This window comes from Coenobita brevimanus, chromosome 90 (genome assembly GCF_032717465.1).
Source record: "Coenobita brevimanus isolate Jiangsu-jjx chromosome 90, ASM3271746v2, whole genome shotgun sequence".
Taxonomy (NCBI): Eukaryota; Metazoa; Arthropoda; class Malacostraca; order Decapoda; family Coenobitidae; genus Coenobita; species Coenobita brevimanus.
In genome coordinates, this window is record NC_137043.1 from 2,768,837 (window position 1) to 2,774,911 (window position 6,075).

Consider the following 6,075-nt stretch of genomic DNA (forward strand, 5'->3'; position numbering starts at 1 on the left):
AGACCCGGTGAATTACAAGAAAAAACAGCGTTAGTTTGGCAGAACTTTGACCGCTACCTGACCACCCATCTTGCCCCTGACCTACACGGCTTACGTCACGAGATGATTGGAGAGGCCTTCTATTTTTAGAAGGCCTTGGTTAGACTGGGTCGGTGTGAGTGTTGCAGCTCAGGAAGGTTTAATATATTATTTTTTTCACCAAGAAATTGGCATATTTTTACTTATATTCCTGCACATTATCATATAATCATAATTGTGACATTACTACCCATCCTAGAAATACGGTACAAGCCAATAAAAGTGACTACATTTTTTTTTAGCAACACTGGAAACTATTAATGCCACGTTTCTGTATTGCCGTATAAATATTTTATGCATAATAAGTTTACTGTTCTTTCATATATTATAATACACACGTTAACATTGTACTCGTATGTGTTTATCTTATTTGTGCTGCCTTTTACATATATAACAGCCGTTTCACATCGCGGGTTTGGGAAAAATAGCACCTCTGTACAGAGGGTCGCACCACACCCTAGCCGCCAGTTTAGATTTGTCAGACCATACTACCACCACCACCGTCATCACCATCACCACTACCACTACTACGCCTACCACCATCACTACTACCACTGCTACTACTACTACTACTACTGCTACTACTACGCTTGCCACATACATAACTTTTCCCGCGGACTCACACTTCTCCACTCACACTTCTCCAGCATGAGGTACGATTCGTCCTGTCTACCACTCTCCCTCCGAGTTGACCCAAAGGCATATCATTATCATCATCATTATCATCATCACCATCATCATCATTATCATCATCATCATCTTCACTATCATCACCATCATCATTATCATCATTCTTTTCTTCCTCCTCCTCCTCCTCCTCCTCCTCCTCTACAGTCATCATCATCATCATCATCATGTTTTTCGCCTAAGGATGAGATGAAGTAGAATCAAGAAAATAATATACGTAAAGAGATGAAAAATAACAATCCAATAAAAAAAAAAAAATGAATAAATAGGAGTAGACATTTACTTTTCAAAATTTATCTTAGTTTCTCATAAAGAACAAGTTTTCTCTACTTTCGAATCCGTCTTCAATAATTTTTGTGAATGTATGTATGTATGTATGTATGTATGTATGTATGTACGTATGTAGGTGTACCTACGCAGGTGTATATGTATGTATGTGTATATTGTGCATGTATACAGCATGTATGTGTATGTATGTGCATATATGTGTTTACACGTATGTATGTGCATGTGTCTGTACGAATGTATTATATGTGTGTGTATGTATGTGTCTCTGTAGCCTATGTGTGTGCATTTGTTTATGTACAGTGCTATGCTTTCATGTGTATGTGCGTATGTACGTGTATGTATGTAAGCACGCTGTGTCTGTGTCTATGTGTATGAGTGAATGTCTATGTAAATATAAACGTGTATGTGTGTTTCTGTGTATGTACTGTATTGTATGTGTACTACTGTGGATGTATATGTGTTTATTTTTATGTATGTGTATGTGCATGTTTGTATGTGTGTATTTGAATATGTGTGTGTATGTGCATATGTGTATGTGTGAATGTGCATGTGCGTATGTGCGTTTATGTGCATGTATGTATGCCAGTCCAATTCTAAATCTAATCCTAAGCAGTGCCAAACAAATAAACAAACAAAAACAAAAGCAACCTCCAAACCCTAAAGAAGCAACGACACTCACCCTAACTCAGCCAAACAAACAAACAAACAAACAAACACATCTATCAGCTCTAAATTTATCTATCGTAGCTCAGGTGTGGAGAACCTTTAATTGCCTCACTAATTACACAGGTGAGATAAACACAGGTGAAGTAAAAACAGTAAAGTGGATTTATTGAAGGACAAGATCAACAAAAGAGGATGGACGGCAAAAACCCCTTTCTGGGCACACACACACACACACACACACACACACACACACACACACACACACACACACACACACACACACACACACACACAGACACAGACACAGACACAGACACACACACACACACACACACACACACACACACACACACACACACACACACACACACACACACACTCAGTAATGCTTATAACAAGACGTATCCTGTTTTTCCAGGAATTGGCATCTATGCCCAAGGAGATAAGGGTGGTTTTCGCCTCCCCGATGACGTGGTAGGGGGGGTGGGGGCTCCGGGTCAGAATCCTCACTCTTCCTGTTGAGATGAGGTTAGGTTAGGTCAGATTGGGTTGGTTTGGGTAGACTGAGTTTGATTTAGTTAAGTTTGGGTCTTACTTCTCTCCTGCCCTAACAACCCTTCTCTGCTCTCTCCTACCCTAGTCTACCTTAGCCTACCCTACCCTAGCCTACCCCTATCCTGCCTTACACTGACCTACTCAACCCTAGCTTTCCATCCCCTACCCTATCCAACCCTATCCAATCTTCTCCTTCCCTATCCTTCCCTTACACACACACTACCCTTCAACCATTACCCTACCCTACCCTGCCATTTCTTCTTCTTTCCCCCCTTCTCTTACCCTTCTCTTCCCATTCCCTCCTCTCTCACATCCTCTCCCTATTTCCCCTTCTCTTCCCTCCCATAGCTTACTATACCCAACTCACTATACGCGTTTCACTCTAACTTGGCCCAGATTTTCGTCCTTCAGCTTATTTCATGTAGCTCGTTGACGGAAGACGACAATGCTATGACTCAACATCGCATGGCACTTCTTCGTGTCAAGCATAGCCTTTTAGTATAACTCCATTGCAACAACTCAGCATTCAAGACGGAGTGAAGTGAATATTAGTCCAAGTAATTGAATAGCACCCACGTCAATAACTATAAAAAATAAACAATAAAACAAGAATAACGAATAGACTCACTAGTATGTCCAATGGGTTTGGGGACACAGGCATACTCGTGTCCACGAGTCGTAATCGGTTTCTAGTACTTGATATTGGTCCTCAAAGACAGGCACTCTCGGAAGAGTGTAAGTCAGGAAGTTGGGGGCAGAGAATGGCCTATTTGCAGTCACGTCTCCGGTAATGACTGTGGGGCGGTTCAGGCTGGGAGGATGAGGGCTTGGAGTTAAGTTTTTGCTGTACACGCACACACACGCAAACACACACACACACACACACACACACACACACACACACACACACACACACACACACACACACACACACACACACACACACACACACACACACACACACACACACACACACACACACACACACACACACACACACACACACACACATGAATAAAAATCAGAAAGTTTGGTTCATATATTATTTGGGAGGAATTATTATCTTTGTTTTTGTTCACACACACACACACACACACACACACACACACACACACACACACACACACACACACACACACACACACACACACACTTACCTACTTACACACACCTTCTTACAAAATGTCCCAAAATCGTCCCAGGAAGATATGTTGCCCGTCTTGTAGTCCTTGATGTAAGTGTAACTCCATCACCGTCCCACCTCTTGGAACCCAACGAAATACCTCTCCTGCTCGAACAATCTCTCCAGGTACTGAAGAAGACGTTGGTAGGTAAGTACTGATGAAAGCCAAGACGTATGTAGGCACTGCCATCATCATCATGATCACTCACCCTTTCCCAGTCGAAGTCCTTGATTTTGGGTGTTATAGGACAGTCGCCCCTGAAGTTCACTTGCCCCTTCACTCCCTTCATCAGCGAAGAATCACAAAAATGGTACCACGACTTAGAAACAAACCATATGAGGAACGCCTTGAGGAACTTAAATTATTTAGCCTAACTAAGCGCAGGTTAAGAGGGGACCTTACTGAAGTTTTCAAAATCATGAAGGGATATGACAACTTAGACATGAATAAATATTTTGATATAGACCAGTCGAGTCAAACCAGAGTAATGGCTGGAAAATTATGGGAAAGCGTTTCCAATCCCATGAAGCAAAATCTATCTATCTATCTATATACCTAGGCTGCTTCAACCAGGGAAAGGGAGGTAGCCGAGACAGGACGATTCACGCTCCATTTACTCATCCATTCAAACACATTCATTCGCATCTTAGCCCCAAAGGGGAGAACGGACAGATCCTCACCGCACCACACCGCACAAGGGTCAACTGTGCAATGCAATCAGTGACATCCGCAGCAGGGCCCGACAGCAGGACTGGTTTACCCCTGCCACATCATAATAGACCCACCCCCTTACCCGCACTTGACCTGACTAGCTAATCAGATCAAATGCGGGAGAATATCCCCTCAGGGCTGCATCATCACTTACTCATTCACAATTTCTCTCCATTTATTTCTGTCACGCACAGCCACTCTTCCTTGTTCAACAGACATCCCTCTCGCATCCAGCGGTCTCTTCACACTGTCCATCCATCCTATTCGTGGTCTTCCTCTCAGCCTTACACCTCTCACATCAGATCTAGTTATCTTTTTCACCAATCGCTCATTATCCATTCTCTCCATATGCCCAAACCATTGCAACACCCTCTGCTCAACTCTACCAGCCATCTCCCGAACAACTCCAGTTCTCCTTCGCACTTCATCATTTCGCACTCGATCCATACGCGTCACTCCACACATACTCCTCAGACATCTCATCTCCATTACATTCGAACTTTTCCTCTCTGCTACACCCATATTCCATGTTTCAGCCCCATACAATGCAGTCGGTACCACAACACCCTCATACAGCCTTCTCTTTACATCCACTCTAAGCGAACGACATTTAAACACTTTTTTCATTCCTCCCAGCACCTTTCCTACTTCATTTATTCTAAACTTCACTTCTGCATCTATTCTTCCATCCACAGCAACATGTGACCCTAGATATTTAAAACAAAAATCTGGAACAGATTACCCTCAGATACCGTGAATAGTATCTCAATTGAGACATTCAAAAACAAAATAGACAAGTATTTGCACGAGAATCCTCAGCTGACTCTTTTTCTGTCCGAATAACTTGCTTTTATAGCTGCGAGTAAGTTCATTCCCCTTTTGTCTACAAGACACCCTGTAAACAACGTACCCGTACATAGTGTTGCGTCACGTCATTATACATTTTTCAATTTTTTCAACGCAAATAAAGTAATATAAGAACAGATTAGGATCTGCACAGATAACCCTGAGTTAATGGTCACTACTCTTACTTTTGACCTGTGATGGGCTGTGGATCACTGAGGGTCCCTGTTAGTTAAGTGACCACCATCAGGATTTTTTAATGTATCAGGGGTCACTGCTTGAGGATGAAACTTGTGTACTTGTCCCACATGGGAGAGTTCCTTGTCTCAGTGGGGTGAACGAAGCTAGGGACTGATTGACTGCTGCCTACCTTAAAAGCGCCAGGCAAGGCTGCTGCACCACCCCTAAACATCCACATTGTGCAGTCCCCTCGTGTCTACAAGACACCCTGTAAACTTAACATAGCATCACGTCACGTCATTATACATTTTTCAGTTTACTCAGTGCAAATGAGGTAATATGCAGTAAGCACAGATTAGGATCTGCACAGATAGCCCTGAGTTAATGGTCACTACTCTTACTTTCGACCTGTGATGGGCTGTGGATCACTGAGGGTCCCTGTTAGTCAAGTGACCACCATCAGGATTTTTTTAATGTATCATGGGTCACTGCTTCAGGATGAAACTTGTGTACTTGTCCCACATGGGAGTGTTCCTTGTCTCAGTGGAGTGAACGGAGCTAGGGTCTGATTGACTGCTGCCTACCAAAAAAGCGCCAGGCAAGGCTGCTGCACCACTGCTAAAGATCCACTCTGTGCATTGTACATCCACACTATGTGCTGTGCAGCCCCCTTTCATCTCAGACACCCGTCGCATATGTTTTTAAATCTCCCCAATGCAAAGAAAGCATTATAAGCACAGATTAAGATCTGCACAGATAACCGTGAGTTAATGGTCACTACTCTTACTTTCGACCTGTGATGGGCTGTGGATCACTGAGGGTCCCTGTTAGTCAAGTGACCACCATCGGGATTTTTTAAATGTACCAGGGGTCACTGCTTCAA